Here is an 18,756-nt window from a genome sequence, read left to right as displayed (position 1 = left end):
AGTTCCAATAGGGGTCAGGCGGCCGCCGCGGCCACCTGCCCATCCCTAGGACCCGGGCAAGCCACGGAGCCGGGGACCTTCGGGGCCGGAAGTCGTCGCGCCTGGGACTGGGCGAAGCACGAGCCCCGGAAGTTGCGCTGCCGGCGGCAGTTTCTCAGGGGGTACGGTCGTCCGGGGTTCTCCGTCTAGGGCCGCGGGTTCAGACGACAAAGCTCTCTCCAGATTGGTTCCTTTCTAAGCTATGGTGCCACACGGCCTTGGGGCCGCGGCTGCATTCGCGTCACAGTCCCGTTGCCTTGGAAACGGAAGGAGCCTTGGTAGCGCAGAGAGTCGGCGAAGGGTTTGGCTCTGCCCATGGCGCTTGCAGGGTGGCACTCTCCTCCGGCGCCTAAACTCCGCAGGAATAACCACCCTAGAAGCAGCGGCCGAAGTAACAATGGCTCTGTGCCGACTTTTCTCTTTTCGCTTTTCATCGTGGTCTCGCCATGAGAATACTGCTGGACTCAGTTCAATTCAGTCGCTCAGTCGTGCCCGACTCTGCGACCCCATGGACTGCAGCACGCCAGGCTTCCTTGTCCATCACCAACTCCCGGAGCTTGCTCAAACTCATGTCCCTTGAGTTGGTGATGCCATCCAACCATGTCATCCTCTGTCGTCCCCTTCTGCCTTCAGTCTTTCTTCTGGGAATACAAAGACGAATGAGGCACACTCCCTGCCTTCAAATTGCTGACAATTTTATCAGGATAGTGTATAGCATATATGTGACAGTCTACGACGATCCTGGTGTATAATTGGGGTCACAGACTCCCATCGGAGCCAGCCAGGTATTGAAATGAGTGTGAAAATGCAAACACCGTTCCCACCCACACGCTCCCAAACTCTCTTAACTGTTTTATTTTTCCGTACCGTTAATCGATTCATAATATATTCAGTTAAGTTAAGTCGCTCAGTTGTGTCCGACTCTTTGCGACCCCATGGACTGCAGCACACCAGGCTTCCCTGTCCATCACCAACTCCCGGAGCCTACCCAAATTCATGTCCATGGAGTCGGTGCTGCCATCCGATCATCTCTTGCTCTGTCGTCCCCTTCTGCCTTCAATCTTTCCCAGCATCACGGTCTTTTCCAATGAGTCAGCTTTTCGCATCAGGTGGTCAAAGTATTGGAGTTCCAGCTTTAGCATCAGTCCTTCCAATGAATATTCAGGACTGGTTTCCTTTAGGATGGACTGTTGGCACTCCTTGCAGTTCAAGGGACTCTCAAGAGTCTTCTCCAACACCACAGTTCAAAATAATGTATTATATATCATAATAGGGCCAATAAATTCTCAATATATAAAAAAATTCCTAGTATATCGTGGGACTTCCCCAGTGGCTCAGCGGTTAAGAACCTGCCTGGAATACGGAAGAAATGTGGGTTCCATCCCTGGGTTGGGAAAATCCCCTGGAGGAGGAAATGGCAACTCAGTTCAGTATTCTGGGAGATATCATGAACAGAGGAGCGTAACAAGCTATAGTCCATGGGGTCTCAGAGTTGGAAAGGACTGAGAAACTAAACAATAATAAACAACACTATATAATTTACTTACTATGTTTTCTGTCTCTCTCTTTAGAATGTAAACTCCATACTTATTTTGTTCCCTGCTGTATCCCCAGCATTTAAAACAGTGTCCAGCACCTAATAAATACCTTTCAAATGCAACCAAACAGTACTTGGCAACTACCAGTAAACTTAAGCCATTAGTTGAAGGGTGGACCCTACTAGAGCTTCCAATTTATCAATGATAATTTTTTTAATCCTAAAAATGACTTCAACATTTTAACAATGGGCCAAACAAAACCATTTTACAACCTCTGGTATAAAGATATGAAACAAAGACGAGAGAACCCTTATACATGGCATAGTTCAGAAAAGTGGTTGCATTTTGTGTCATAAAGATAGGTTAACAAATGAGGAGACATTTGCAGGTGAATAGAAGCTGATTTTCCAAAAAAAATTGAACCTAGGATGTTCAAAATATATCTGGAGATTTTCTAAGTGGATTTGTCTGGGATTAAGATAGTGTTGGAATGGAAAATGAGGCTAGATAGACATAAGAGGAAACAGATGGGAAACAGCCTGAAGGAGCAAGTTAAGAATTTTTAATTTTAATTTTTAATTTTATCACTCAAGGCACTAGATAATCGTTTAAAGATTTTGAGCAGCAGAGGAGTACACAAAAAGTTTCCAGATACTTATCTAACCGCAGTGTGCATGATATATGTTAAGAAGCAGGCCAGACAGCCAGTTTAGGAGACTACTGAGGCACTTGAAGAGATGTTGTAGAGGAGATTGTATTGAGATAAGATCAAAGGGCTGAGAATTTGCCTTTGGAAAGTATTCACATTTTAAAGAGATTCCTTAGCTCTTCCACATCTTTAATAGCAAAAATGCTCAAGAATCTCTAGGTATTTACTTTTCTGTGCCAAGTAACTCCAGTCTCTTGGTGAATCCAATTAAAAAAATCTGTCACTAAGATCCAGACCCTGTATTAAAAACAGGGAGATACAAAGATAGCTCATTGTTACTTCAGCTAATGAAGTTATTGAAGAATTAAAAGATATGTCAATGGCAGTCCACAAGTTCAGATGTGCAAAATTTCTGTAGTACAACCTCTTTTGAGCCCTAGTCTCCCTGATAATAAAATAATCTCATCAATTTCAGTTGAATTCAGTCTACGGTTTATTTGTTAACTGTTGCTGTTGTTATTTTAGGTTTACACTCTACAAATCTGTATTCTTAATTCACACCACTTTCTCTGAACATATACCAAAATCTATCCCCAGGTATGTTCTTCCAACTCTGCCAGTACGAATTTGGTGAATAACTCTTTTATTCCATAAAAGGGTCAGTGCTTCCCCAGTCAGGCCATGATGAAACTTGACGCTAGTTATTGGTCTAGAAACACTGAAGGGGGTTGTGGGAAATCTTTTTTTTTTTCTCCCTTGCAAACGATTAAGGAACATAACCTCTTTTCAGTACTTCAGAAAATAAGGATCAAAGTAAGCAGAGAAAGCAGTGATTTGGTTGGTTCTGGATCAAAAGGGAAATCTTGAGAAGGGAAAGTCACATCTTGGAAGGCATCTTTCTCAGATGGAGCTTCTCCATGGTCTTCAGGCTATGGGAGCCACTGTACTCTAGAAGGGTCAAGCACACCACTTCTGTGGGTCCAGGATACTGAGGTAATCTATCAGCTCAGAGTTTACAGAGTATCCACCCAGATATCCCCATCATCCTAGGTCTCATGGTCTCATTCTTTCCCGTGAAGGGCCCTGACTTTATTCTACACTCTGCTGTGGGTTGTGAATTCAACCTTCTTTTAAGTTCTGTTACTCTCACAATTGGGCCTCCCTGGTGGCTCAGATGGTAAAGAATCCACCTGCAATGTGTAAGACCTGGATTCGATCCCTGGGTTGGGAAGATCCGCTGGTGGAGAGCATGGCAATCCATTCCAGTATTTTTGCCTGGAGTATCCCCATGGATAGAGAAACCTGGCAGGCTACAGACCATGGTGTCGCAAAGAGTTGGACACAACTGAGCAACTAAACACATTCTCACAATTGCATCCCAGGTGGCTCAGTGGTAAAGATCCTGCCTACCAATGCAGGAGATGTGGGTTCAATCCATGGGTTTGAGTATTTTTGAAATAAAATTTTTATTTTCAAATAATTTTAGATTTACAAGAAAGTTACAAAGATAGTACAGAGAGGTTTCATTTATTCCTCGCTCCTTTCTCCTGTGGTTAACATCTTACATTTCCATAGTAAATTTATCAAAACTAAGAAACTAACATTAGTTCATTGCTATTAACTGAACCCCAGATTTATTGGGATTTTACTAACGTTTACATTAATGGCCTCTTTTTTTCTTCCAGAATCCAATTCTGATGTGCCAGATATCCCCAACATCACCACCAGGTTTAATGATTCACTGGGACTCATAGGATTCAGCATATAATCACCTTCATGACTGTATTTTTTAACAACTAGAGGATATAAAACAGAATAAGCAAAGGGTAAAGGTACATAGGATAAAGTCTGGAGTATGGGCTTCCAAGAGTCCTCTCTCAGGGGAGGCACACAGGACTTGCCTAAATCCTTCAGCAATGAGTCGTAAAACATGTGAAATGTCATCTGCCAGGTAAGCTCATTGAAAATTCAATGCCCAGGGTTTTTTATTGGGGGCTAGTCACACAGTCACCTTCTACCTAACACCTGCCTATATTTCCAGACTCTCAGAAGGAAAGCAGATGTTCAGCATAAACCATATTGTTTGTACAAACACTTCAGGCACCAGGAGCCATCCTTATCAGGGATACTGTGGAAACTTTCCCCAAATCTAAGTTCCCAGATGCCATTCAAGGGTCAACCTTGTAAGCAGCCTTTTCCCTTTTTTCAAATTTATTTTTTATTGAACTATAGTTGAATTACAATGTCATGTTGATTACTGCTGTACAGCAAAATGACTCAGTTTTATACACACACACACACACACACATTCTTTTTCATGGTCTTTTTCTTTATGGTTTATCACAGGATATTGAATATAGTTCCCTGGCTATACAATAGATCTTGCTATTTATCCATTCTATATATACCAGTCTGCATTTGCTAACCCCAATCTCTCCATTCAACCCTCTTCCATCCTATTCCCCCATGGCAACTACCAGTCTATTCTCTATGTCCCTGATTCTGTCTCTGTTTCATAGATAGGTTCATTTGTGTCATATTTTAGACTCCACATGTAAGTGATATCAATATTTGCCTTCCTTTTTCTGACTTATTTCACTTAATATGATAATCTCTAGTTGCTTTTTTAAAAATGTAATTATAATTGATTTACAATACTGTGTTAGTCTTGGGTGTACAGCTTCAGATTCTTTTCCATTAGTATAGGTTATGAGAAGATATTGATTATGGTTACTTGCACTATACAATAAATCCTTGTTGTTGATTTACTTTATATAATGGCATGACAAGCAGGCCTTTCTAAGGATTGCAGTCTCAGACCTGCTATGCTAACCCTTTTCTGCAAACCGGAGTTTCACAATTCACGTAAGTTGTTATACCTCCCCTAGTCTCCTCAGATTTGTGACAGTCTCTCAGTCTTTCCCTGCTTTTCACGACCTTAGCAGTCTTGAGAAGTGCTGACCGGATATCCTGTAAACTATCCCTGAATCTAAGTTTGTCTAATGTCTTTCTCATGCTTAGATGAGTGTTGTGGGATTTTGGAAAGAATATCACAAAGGCGGAGTGTCCTCATCACATTACTGTAATGAGTACATGATATCTGGTGATGGTAACTTTTAGCACTTGGTAAATGTAGCATTTGCCAAATTTCTCCACTTCAAAGTTAATATTTTTCCCTTTCCCTACTCTGTTCTTAGGAAGCAGGTTACAGAGTCTAGTCCACCCTTACGGGAAACGGAGGGCCATAAACTTCACCTTCTGTAGAGGGGAGTACTTGTAATAAGCACATTATTGGAATTCTCCTATAAGGAAAATTCGTCTCTTCTCTCATATTTACCTATTTATTAAATTGTTTCTATCAGTATGAACTCATGTATATTTATCTAATACTTTGGGTTATAATCCAGTAATACATTTTGTTGCTGTTGTGTTTGTTTTTGCTTAAAGTGTTCCAGCTTTGGTCATTGGGAGCTCTTTCAGTTGACTTCTACGTCCCTTTGATGTGTCACTATCTTTTTTTTTTTTTGAGCATTTCTTTACTTTCTGGTGCTACAAGATGCTCTAGGCTCATCTTATATGTTCTCTGCTGTAGTCTTAGAATCAAATATTTCTCAAAGGCAAACTGGTTCTGACGTTCTCTCTAAAGGCTGCCTAGAAGATTCCTAGCTTTCGTGATGTGCCTTGAGTAGAGAGCTGCCTAACCTGAGCTTGTCATTTCCTTCCTGTAGCACTTTAACAGTAATTAGCAACAGCCAGCTAGTTCCACAGTTTTTATAATTCTCTTCACTTTTCTCAAGGGCTTCCCTGTTGGCTCAGATGATAAAGAACCTGCCTGCAGTGTGGGAGACCCAAGTTCAATCATGGGTTAGGAAGATCCCCTGGAGAAGGGAATGGCTACCCATTCCTAGAAAATTCTTTCCTAGAGAATTCCAAGGACAGGGACTACACTCCACGGGGTCGCAAAGACTCAGACATGACTGAGCAACTAACAATTTCATACTTTTCACGTCTTTCAAATGCTAGAGCTATTATAGAAGCCAGTGCATGCCCTTTAACCTGTACGCAAATCCAGTTTACCATGATCTTCGTAATTGTGATGCTGCAGAAGTAGTTCTCAACATTTGGCATCAGAACTACTTGGAAAGCTTGTTAAAAAATACAGATTTCTGCAGCCTCCTGCAGAGTTTCTGATACAGTAAGTCTTGTGTGGAGCACAACCTAACCCTTAGCCAGGTAAACATAAAACCTCATGAAAAAGGCATGTTCTCCTCAGTTCCTTTTACCCAGTATGTCATGTCTGGCTTTCGACTAAAATTCACAAGGCATATTAGAAGACAAAAAGCCAAAACAAAACACTTTGAAGAGCAAGCATCAGAACTAGATTTAGACATGGCACGGATGTTAAACATTTCTTCAAACTCACAGATTCTTTGACCATGTCTAGTCTACTTACAAGCACATTAAAGACATTCTTCATTTCTATTATAGTATGTCTGATTTCTGGACTTCCCAGGTGGCTCACTGGTCAAGAATCCTTCTGCCAATGCAGGAGAAGGGGCTTTGATCTCTGGGTTGGGAAGATCCTCTGGAGGAGAAAATGGTAACATGCTCCAATATTCTTGCCCGAACAATCCCATGGATAGAGGAGCCTGGTGGGCTACAGTCCATGGGGTCGCAGAGAGTCAGATATGACTGAGCATGCACACACATTTATATTTGATTTCTAGTATTTCCTTTTCATTCCTTCTTAGAATTTCCATTTCTCTGCCTAAATTACTCAACTGTTCTTATATGCTGTCCACTTTTCCAATTAGTGCCTTAGCATGTTAACCATAGTTCATCCAAATTCCTGATGTGATAATTCTGACATCCCTGACAGATCTGAGTCTAGTTCTGACAATTGTTTATCTAGCTAGGTGTTAGGCTGTGTTTACTATTTGCTGTACCTATAGGTGTCAGAGACTTAATTTCCTCTGGTTTTCTTGTTTTTGTCTCTCCTGTTGTCTTTGGGTTCCTGAGAGACTTCTTAAACACAATCTGAGATATGTAGTCCTTTCATTTGTAGTCCTCTGTTATCACAGGAGCCCTGTTGATGTGGTGAGGTGTTGGGGGAGGGGATGTATTCTAGTTGCTATGATTGAGTCTCAATCTTTACTGAGCTTCTGTGTCTGGGCTGGGACTAGGTAAAAGAGTACTTCTCAGGTTTACCTCTTCCCCTCTTAGGTGAGACAGGAAGGCTAGGGAGGGCTGGAGTTGGGGGTTTCCCTTCTGCCAGGTTGGTGGTAGTGGTTGTTCAGTCACTAAATTGCATCCGACTATTTGCGACCCGAAGGACTGCAGAATTCCAGGCTTCCCTGTCCTTCACTGTCTCTTGGAGTTTGCTCAAACTCATGTCCATTGAGTCAGCAATGCCATCTCACCATCTCATTCTCTGTCACCCCGTTCTCCTCTTGTCCTCAATCTTTCCTAACATCAGAGTATTTTCCAATGAATCAGCTTTTCGCATCAGGTGGCCAAAGTATTGGAGCTTCAGCTTCAGCATCAGTCCTTCTAATGAATATTCAGGGTTGATTTCCTTTAGGAATGATTGGTTTGATTTCCTTCTTGTCTAAGGGTCTCTCAAGAGTCTTCTCCAGCACTACAGTTCAAAAGCATCAATTCTCAATTCTTTGGCACTCAGCCTTCTTTATGGTCCAACTCTCACATCCATACATGACTACTGGAAAAACTGTAGCTTTGATTATACAGACCTTTGTTGACAAAATGATGTCTCTGCTTTTCAATACACTGTCTAGGTTTGTCATAGCTTTTTTAGGCTCTGATAAACCCCTAGTTGGTTAGAATCTGGTAAAATAGTTTCTTTTGAGGTCAGACTTCCTTAAGAACAGAATGCTTTGAGCTTACTCCAGTATGGTTACTTTTTCCCTCCCTCTGTCAGAAGCAAAAGGGGATTTTCTCCGATCTTCATTATGGGAATCTGATAAGGCTCCTAGAGGTAAAACTTACAAAAATGTGGGAGCCTCCCTATTACTGGGTCCTCCTGAAGTGTTTAACTCTCACACTTGTCTGTGGCGAGCCTCCAGCAGTTCATCAATTACAGTTCAGGTTTTCCTACCTCAGCACTGGTTGTGGCAGGAGCTTCTGCTCTAGTTAAGTTGTGATTCTCTATGTCTGCCTGTCCTTCCAACTTTAGGGCAGCAGTTTGCCCTGTGACCCCCGTTCTCTGCTGGACCTAAGACGAGTTGTTGATTTTCAGTTCAGCTATTTTCTTCCTGTTATGTGGACCAGGGTGACAACTCCTAAGCTCCTTAGATTCTGGACTAGAAAGTGGAAATTGGCTTTTGTCTGCCTCTTTTCTGTCACAAGCATGATATTTTGGACCAACATACTAGAAACCTTTGAAGAAGCTCTAACTCTGCTTCTATTTTTCCAATTTTTAAAAACCCAGTTGTTTCACTTCTTGCTTAAAAATTTTTGCTGTCCGCTCACCCCCTCTCCTTGGCATCATCTCTGTTCTCTTCCAGGCTCTCTTTTCCTCTGTGCCTTCTAATTCTTCCCTTTGAGACAGGGCACCCATTGTAGGGGGTGAGAAGGGGTCTGGGATGTACTTCATGCTCTGTTAACTGAGGCTTTAACCGTAGGCTACATCTCTCCCAGAGAGGGAGCCTTTTTCTCCTCAAGACATCACATGGGCTAGCCTAACCCTGCATCCAAAACCAACGTAATTCTCCCGAAGCAACAGCTTTATGATTTTGTTCCCTTACTTGAGAAACTCTGGATTTTACCTGCCATAGAAAGTTCACTCTGGGCTGTCATTGTCTCTAGTAAATAACTCAATTTTCCCCTATCCAGTAACCTTATTTTCCATGGATTAAAGCATCAGTTTTTGGAGTCAGAGGAAATTTCAAATCATGGCCTTGCCACTGACTATGTGACTTTGGGAAAATACTTAAGTTCTAGGAACTCAGTTTTCTTATTTGTGAATATATGCTTCTTAAGTTTTCTATGAAGATTAAATAGGATCATAAGAGCTTTTTGCATAGTATGTGGTCAGTAGCACTTACAGCCTTTACAAAAGAATTTTTTTGCAATGATAGATGTGTTTTGTAATTGCACTGTTCAGTATAGTAGCCACTAGGCATCTGTGGCTATTGATCACTTGAAAAGATGTTGAATTTTACATTTTATTTCATTTTAGCTAATTAAATAGCCACATGTGGCTAGTGGCTAGTATTTAAGACAGAGCTAGCACTACAACATTGTGAAAATCAGTTGAAGGAAATAGAGGTGTCTTTTGTATGTATTACTTATGTCTCATGATACTTCTCTTTCCAAAAATACATGTTTCCTTCTTTTACCCATCTTCATCTTTTACCTCTTTTCATTTTTCACATCTGGAAATTTAAGACCTAGTTCAACGCCCATTTTTTTCAAGTACATTACATTTTTCCTATTTAATTTAGTAAATGTTGTGTGCCTCCTGTTTTCAAAAAACTAGTGGCACAGGCAAGAGTTGATGATGGAGGCATGAAAATGATACAAAGCTGCCCTCGAATAAGTTATATTCAGAAGGGGAGAGTGATTTATGAAAATGACTGATTAATGGAAGAGAATACATAGGAAAAAGCAGGGAAATACCAAGTGATGATGGGATAGAGACCACTGGTATTGTGGTATGTGGCTATGTAAAACATTTTAATTGCCTACTTGAGGATAGTTAACCTAACAAATTTAGTGTTTGGAATGCTTCTGATTCTAATTGAGAAATTTTTTTTTTTTTTCAGCTATAGTTTTATATCTTGTTAGAACAAAAAACATCAAATAAGTCAGGGATACGTTCCTTCAAGGTTTAAAAACAAATCAGCCAGGAGCCAGTCAGTATGGCCTTGGCAGCTGGGAAGGGAGTCTTATCATTAAAGCAGGACCAGCATTGATGCCCCAGGAAAGGAAGCATTTAATCTTTATTTTTAACATGGACATAGTTCACTTCTAGTCAATGCACTATTTTCTTTAATGTTAAAGCAGATGTACAATGTATTTTTGAGAGGTCACAAACAGACTGCATTATTGATAGCTAGCATAAAATTCAAGTTAACTCAGGTACAAGCCAGAATGACTTCCTCAGACCTCAATATGTGAATATTTTTTCCATTAGTATCCTAGACTTACTGTGCAGGTGGACTTCACTCTCACAGTGTGGAATTAGAGCAGCTGGAGGATACCCTCAACCTACTTCTATCTGAAGCGTATCTCACATCAATTCCTGCTTGAATCTATACCACTTTTTAGTCGCTCAGTTGTGTCCAACTCTTTGTGGCCCCATGGACTTATAGCCCACCAGGCTCCTCTGTCCATAGGATTTCCCAGGCAAGAATACTGAAGTGGGTTGCCATTTCCTTCTCCATAATTGAGAAATTTTTATCTTGAACTAAACTTTCACAAATCAGATAGGTTGAATCCTTAGCAAAATAAAACAGGAAACTATTTATGGACCGTATAGAAAAAAATCATTTTGGAAATCAGCTTATGAAAAATAAAACATGGCTCAACTATAAATAAATAAATAAACATAAATAAATTTTAAAATAAAAATATGTCACTAGAAAAAACTTGTTAAGCTTAAAAAAAGGAAAAATAACATGGAAAAAGTAAGGAATAAACTAAAAGATCATGTTAAAAGGGTTGGAGACGGAAAAAAGATGTATGAATTCACAAAATTCTATGTGTGCACGTGTGTGTATGTTTTTTAAAGAAAAATACTGAGAGGAGGTTTATCTTAAAAGCCCATGGCCACAAGGCCTAGCTTCATAGGACTCCCAGCAGAATTGGTTGATTCTATTCAGTAACACTGTTTACTGAAAATACAATTGAAGGATGATATAATGTAATTATGTGCTTCCCAGGTGGCTCAGTGGTAAATAATCCACCTGCCAACGTAGGAGACGCCAATTCAATCCCTGGGTGGAAAAGAAGGAAATGGTAACCCATCCCAGTATTCTTGCCCGGGAAATCCCATGGACAGAGGCGCCTGGTGGGCTATGGCCCATGGGTCACAAGAGTCGGATACGACTTAGCAACTAAACAACAACATAATGTAATTACACCAAAAATTAGCTTAATTTTTACTTCATAATTCACTTAAAACTGGAGAATTATTTCTTTTTCCCTTAATCATCATTGTTACCAGGCCCTGCACAGTAGGTGGCAGCATTGCTCCACTTCCTAGCAACAGGAATGGCCTTAACTACAAAATACAGAAGCAAATATTGAAACAAATTTCAGGGACTGAGTTGGGCCAATTAAACATTGCCCTTTCTATCTATCTTAAAAAGACATATGAGTAATACCTCATTATAATAAACCAAATTTGTATACATCCTACATTGAGTTTAATAAAAAGTATTTGTTGACGAATTCATTTTGCCAATGAATGTCAATAAACGAGGATATGCTGTTTTAAAAATTATTTATTTATTTTTCATCAGGAAAATATAATAACTTATCTCCGTTTTAGTTTTACTGTAAAGATAGTATCTATTAATACATAATTTCATTTGTGCCAGTCATTCAACCATGTTTATTATGCCCACAATGACCAGAACTCCATGAATCTCTGCAGATCTGCAGAGGTACATTCAGAAGAGCAGTTATTTGGACTGAGCACAAAAGACAGATAAAAGCTCAACATACATTTGAGATTTAAAATGTTGCTTTCAGACAATATACAGCCACAATTTATGCATGCTATGGAGTAGGCATTTTTAGTTACTCTAAAATATACCTCTTTTAGCTTTAAAGGGTGCAGCCTAATTTTAATGCATGCGTGCTAAGTCATTTCAGTAGTGTCCAACTCTTTGCAACCCGATGGACTGTAGCCCGTCAGGCCCCTCTGTCCATGGGGTTCTCCAGGCAAGAATAGTGGAGTGGGTTGCCATGCCCTCCTCCAGGGATCTTCCCAACCTAGGGATTGAACCTGTATCTCCGGTGGCTCTTGCATTACAGGCAGATTCTTTACCACTGAGCCACTGGGAAAGCTCAGCCTAATTTTAGTATTCAGAATTTATTCTAAATTTATTATTATATGCTCCTAAGATCCTATATTTTTAAACCTTTCTTTTTCTAAAATAAAGAAGAAATTTCTTTTTTAATAAAACTGTCTTTGTCTCCTGTCAAGTTTGGGTTCCCTTTTTTTATCCTTTCCACAAACACTGCAGTCTTTGAAGTGGAACATGCCAAGTAGAGATATATCAGGTAGGATTATATTTTCATTTTCAGTTTTCAATAATTCTTGAGGATATTGAGCATGAACCAACAGTTTTAGGAAACCAACTTCACAATTATGTCTTCAAACCAACTTCAAAATTCTGTCCCTTTCTTGGGCATAATTAATGCATGCCTTCTAACTCAGCGTGCATGCAGCTTGGTTACTTTTTCCCAAAAGTCTTATCTTTTTCTTACTTTAGTCAAAGTCTGTCCTTTCTAGTCAAGGACAATTGTCAATTCAGGGACATTTCAAAGATTTATATAAAGAACAACAAACCACATTTATTGCAGGGATTCATCATATTGTCCACAAATATATTCATGTTTTTAATAAGGTATTTTATAGATCTCAGATTAACCATAGAGACAAGGTGTCCTAAAAACACTTTTTTGTTTGCAACCAAAAAAGATATAATAATATCAAATAATACCTCCATAATGTGCTAAGAGCGACACCTTAATAGTCATTATAATGGGTTGGCCCAAAAGTTCATTCGGGTTTTTCTGTTCGATGCATTGGTACAACCCAAATGAATTTTTTGGCCAATCCAGAATTACCTGCGCCTGGCTCCACAGATGTGCAGACAACTGTTGGCTGAACAAATGCACCTGAACAGTCTCAGTCTCTGGAACCTCTTGATTCCACCCACAGGCAGGGCCTCAGACACCCTACTAGAAGCCCTGTGGCAATCCTTAAGCCCCTTGAGGAATCTTTCTTGGCATCTCCCTCCTACTTTCTTTGGTGAACCTGCTTGTTGCACTCAGTGTCTCTGATTCCTATGTATGTCTCATTCCCAGCATTCTCTGCTATGTCCCGTCTAACTACCCCTACAGTTAGCAATGAGCAAATTCAACACTCATGCCAGTTCAACTCTCCGCCAGGCTTGCTCCAGCTTTGCTGTCAGTTCTGTGTTTCAGATCTTCCTGGACATCAAATTCTGTTACCCTCATATATTAAGCCAGGCCTGGGTCATCAAGCCCCCCATTTAATATGGGAGGGAAATTCAGGGCAAATGTATGAATGTAGGTGTGAACTAGCACATTTAAAACACTGTATATTATCTCAGTAGTTGAAGTCATTGGACTAGAAGTAAAAGGGAATTCTATAAAGATAATGGGCCCAACTTAGAAAAATAAGGAAAGAAGTTGTAATTATCATAGGGTCAGTATAACGCAGGAGGGCACATCCAAGCGTAGGTCTCCTTTCTAGAGCTACCAGTGCAATCGCTATAGGAAAAGATCAGTGGCAAGAATTGACTGAAGAATTTTTTGAGGCAGAAGACATTTTACTATTTTTGTTTATTGGTCTACTAGGCTAAATTGCTTTACTTAATAAGTTGAATAATAAATAGAAGCACCATAAATAGCAAGTGACATTGCTGTGCTTACATGACAAGCAAATGTAGTGGTGGATGACCCTCCACTTTTTAATGTATTTAAGAATTTTAAGTAGAGAATGCATTTAGAAATAAGAAGGGAATTCCCTGATGGTCTAGTGGTTAGGGCTCTGTGCTTCCACTGCAAGGGGCACTGGTTCGATCCTTGGTCAGGGAACTAATATCTTATAAGCCACACACTGAGGCCAATAAAAAAAGAAAGAATGTGGAAAACATTTACTTACTTTTTTTTTTTTTTTAATAAAACTGTACTCTAAAAGTTGTGGAAATACATTTTATGGTTCTAATTATATGGTACTTCATGAAAATAATGACTCGAAAATATCCAGAGAGCAATCTCCAGAGTGATAGAGTGATAAACTAAAAGAGGTCTGCTTTCTGAAAACCAGCCAAATGAGGAGAGATAAAGAAAGAAACTAAAGTAACTAAAGAAAGATAGATATTAAGAAGGAATATGATCAGAGTTCATAAACTGTAGTTCATATGTATTTGGAATTATTTTTCAACAGTCTTGATTTATTTAATTTGCTTATAAAAAATCAGTAAAATTAAGTATTATAATCTTCATTTTTAAACATAAATAGCATCTAAAACCATGAAGTAGATTGACAAAGTGATTATACACCTCTTAACTAATATTTATATATTACAAGTGGGTAAGATTTCTTTGTAGTTTATAAGAGGTACATTCATTGGAGAAGGAAATGGCAACCCACTCCAGTGTTCTTGCCTGGAGAATCCCAGGGATGGGGGAGCCTGGTGGGCTGCCATCTGTGAGGTTGCACAGAGTCGACATGACTGAAGCAACTTAGCAGCAGCAGCAACATTTAAGACAATGAGCCTAGTTTGACAAAATACACATAATACTGTGGACAATAAACTTGAGATACTTTTATCTATTTTTTTATTTATTGGTCCCATCCAGACATTGAACCCAGACCCTCTTAGAGAAAGTGCCAAGTTCTAACCACTGGACCACCAGGGAATTCACAATATACTTTTTTAAAACCTCAAGCTCAAAGTTAAGTGGTTCCAAAGAAAATTAAGATAAAGTTATAGATAATCTACCCACAGTGAGTTGTTAGGAGAAAATAGACAGTGTTCTTCCAAAAACATTCCCATGGTCTAAGAGTCAAAAATTAGGTGCTGAAACTATTATCACACAAAATCAAATAAATTGATCTATTCTTCTAAATACCCTGTAGGGTAGTCTTAATCCACTATCAAATTACTATTTTAGGACTAACCTTTCCATATTCCACTTAATATGAAATAACCTTTGTTCCCCCAGATTCATTAGCACAGTAGCAGAATCTGGCATTTCACTTATTAGAGAAATGTCAAAATGAATCCCTAAGTGTAACAAATGAATGACTTTAGCACTCTAACACTCATCACATGTGTTCCCTTATTTGTGCCCCCATTAAAATGTTCATGACTTTTGTGTCCTTAAAAAGATCTAGAGGTTTCAGTCAGTTCAGTTCAGTAGCTCAGTCGTGTCCGACTCTTTGCGACCCCATGAATCACAGCATGCCAGGCCTCCCTGTCCATCACCAATTCCCAGAGTCTACCCAAACCCATGCCCATTGAGTCGGTGATGCCATCCAGCCATCTCATCCTCTGTCGTCCCCTTCTCCTCCTGCCCCCAATCCTTCCCAGCATTCGGGTCTTTTCCAGTGAGTCAACTCTTCACATGAGGTGGCCAAAGTATTGGAGTTTCAGCTTCAACATCAGTCCTTCTAATGAACACCCAGGACTGATTTCCTTTAGGATGGACTGGTTGGATCTTCTTGCAGTCCAAGGGACTCTCAAGAGTCTTCTCCAACACCCCAGTTCAAAAGCATCAGTTCTACGGTGCTCAGCTTTCTTCACCGTCCAACTCTCACATCCATACATGACTACTGGAAAAACCATAGCCTTGACTAGACGGACCTTTGTTGGCCAGGTAATGTCTCTGCTTTTAAACTCTAGAGGTTTAAACAAAGACAAATGAGAAATACATCTCTTTCTTTACTTAGTCTCTAGACACCAATTTTTTTTTATTTATTGACTACACCTAGTCTATCTGTAAGTATAAATTATGTTGTGATATTGAGTTAGAGCTAAAGAAAGGAAAATATAGTTCCTAAATACTCCACTGTAATCTTGTAGTTGATATTGTTTTTATATGACATTCACAAGGTGTTAATATTTATTTCATAATAATCTTTCAGATAGGACTCTGCCAAGTTAAAAGTTAAGATGGCTTCCCAGCTGTACATACAGGACCATGAAAACAAGGTGTTAAAATATTTTTTCATGAATTACCTTAAGGGTCTTAAGAACCTGAAATGACCTTCTAGTGTTGCTAAAATATATTGAGTGCTTACTGTATGCCAGGCACTGTACAGAATATTTGGTGAGGGTTATCTGTTATCTCCTCTCAGTTTTCTAGTAGTTAACTTTATAAATCGCATTTTAAAGTTGAGACCGCGTGCATGCAAGCTTAGTCACCCAGTAATGTCCGACTCTTTGCAACCCTGTGGACTGTAGCCCACCAGGCTACCTCTGTCCATGGGATTCTCCAGGCATGAAATACTGGAGTGGGTTGCCATTTCCTTCTCCAGGGGATCTTCCGGACCCAGGGATCAAACCAATGTCTCCTGTGGGTGACAGGATTCTTCACCGTCTTGGTAAAGACAGATTCTTTACTGTCCAAGGCACCAGAGAAGCCCAAAGATGAGAATACTAAGGCACAAAGAGGCTACTGTAAGATGGCAAATAAAAGATGAGCTTTGAACCCAGGCAGTCTGACTGCAGAGCCTGAATAGCAGAATCAGTGTAGCATAGAGGAAGGATCATTTCAGGCATTGGGGGAGTATGACATATGCTTTTGGTGTCCTCCCTGATCTCCTTACTGGGCAGTGTACCCATCCCTAGCCAACTCGAATATTAGCTGCTACTAGCTCTCAGCTGCACCTCTTGGGGAAGGCTTGCCCTTGGCTGACAGGAGATTATTAGGAAGCCTGGGAGGATGCTGTGGTGGCTCCTGGTCATCAGTTGCTATGCAGGTGTGCAGAAGGCTGCTGTGCCACACACGCACTTTTGCTCGAGTACTTTATGGAAGGTCAGGAGAGGCTGAGGCTAGGCCTCTCCCTGAGCTACATGTTTGTCTGACTTCTTGTCTCGTCCTCTCCTACTGCCGTCACAGCTTTTTAGTGTCTCAGGAGAGCATTTTCTCAATCAACCGGTTGAAGGAATCTCTGTCTCAGGCTCTGCTTCTCAGAACCTGGCTGAGACACTGAGGAAACTTCTTTTAAAATACCTTTTAAATGGGACTTCCCTGGCAGTCCAGTGGTTAAAACTTCACCTTCCAATGCAAGGGGTGTATGTTCAATCCCTGGTCAGGGAGCTAAGATCCCACATGCCTTGCAACCAAAAAACCAAAACATAAACAGAAACAATATTGTAACATATTCAATAAAGCCTTTACAAATGATCCACATCAAAAAAAATCTTTTAAAAAATACCTTTTGGAACCTCTAATGTAAAATAATATGAAAAAGTATATATATATTAATATATTTTAAAATAAATTAGTCTTTGAATGAGAAGAAATACCTTCTGGAATTCATTCTTTTCGTTGGTCTCAGATTTTATAGCAGTCTCTGAGATGGATCTATAATGTGGTCCCTCATTAATTTGATTTCTATTTTATATATAATCCAGAAAACTTAAAAACTCATTAAGATGAGACATATTCATTACAAATCACATTTCAGTTAGAACATTCAGCTCTTTTTTTCCAATCAAGGTATTCTGGTCTCTCTGCTCTTCCCTTAGCAGGAAAGGAACCTCTATGCTCTATCCACCTTTTCATCCCACCAGCACCCAGCATGGCTTCCTGTAGTTAGGAGATACACAGTGAAGATATTAGATAAAAAGAAAAAATTCTCAGAATGTGTTACATCGTTTTACTGGCATGTTTATGCTGAAGAGTATCCTTCTAAGAATCTAACATAGTAGTTCTCTTTCAGGTGCATGAGATTCACCCAGGGGAGCTTGACAAATATGCAAATTGAAGGGTCCCATCTCTCCTACCCTCCTTACTCATGATTTTCATTCTCTAGGGCTAACGTAAGGTTAGGAATTCTCAGTTTTAGCAACACCATAGGAGATTTTAGTGTAAGAGGTTACTGGGACACATTTTGAGAAACACTCCTTTAAAATACTTAAACGTGACCTGAAGCTACCTGTTGAAAAGAAAACAACAAGATTTGAGATCTAAAGGACACAACCTTTTCTTACAGTCATGAATATTCTGTCTTCCCATAGCTATCATTACAAGATGTATAGGCCAGTTTAAGGATCTTGGAATATTTTCAGACTTGCCAAATTTCACTAAGATGATTTTGTTTGTAAACATGAGAACAATGAAAAAAACAATGTTTTTGACAAATTTGATATTTAAATACATGTCCAACATCCTATACAGTGCATCATTAGATGCTTTCTAACATGTTATTTGTACTCCTAGGGGCCTGGGTTATCCTACCACACATTAACCACAGTGATTTGTACAGCCTTCAGGCAATTCGCCCTTCAAAACAAAAATACAGCGATGAATGCTTTTGAAGGGTTTCTGAGGTGAATGAACTCTGCCACCTAGAAAGTGCTAATAAAGTGATGTCTGCTCTGGGAGATTGTTGCCGAAACATTATAAATCCGTCAGTGACCATAATGACCATGAAAAAGCCAGAGTTTCTGGGCTGTCTCTAAGAAATTAGTTCTCCATACTGAAAGTCAGTGATTTACAATAAACTGTGTTGTGAGGGACATCTGAAAGGCTTAGGACAAAATCATCCCCAGTTTATTCACAGTTGTCCTTGCC

At 39.8% G+C, this 18,756-nt stretch overlaps 1 long non-coding RNA gene across 1 annotated transcript; it reads left to right on the top strand.

Moving 5' to 3' along the window:
- Positions 1-74: 74 nt before the first annotated feature.
- Positions 75-6,453, top strand: LOC145541476 (uncharacterized). Its single transcript, XR_014079045.1, has 4 exons — positions 75-824; positions 3,912-4,177; positions 4,268-4,409; positions 5,020-6,453. It is a non-coding gene; the product is annotated as an uncharacterized LOC145541476 (long non-coding RNA).
- Positions 6,454-18,756: the final 12,303 nt, after the last annotated feature.

The sequence above is a fragment of the Giraffa tippelskirchi genome, chromosome 3 (assembly GCF_054371585.1).
Source record: "Giraffa tippelskirchi isolate mGirTip1 chromosome 3, T2T-mGirTip1v1.2.pri, whole genome shotgun sequence".
Lineage (NCBI taxonomy): Eukaryota > Metazoa > Chordata > Mammalia > Artiodactyla > Giraffidae > Giraffa > Giraffa tippelskirchi.
This window is presented reverse-complemented; position numbering and strand designations above follow the sequence as displayed.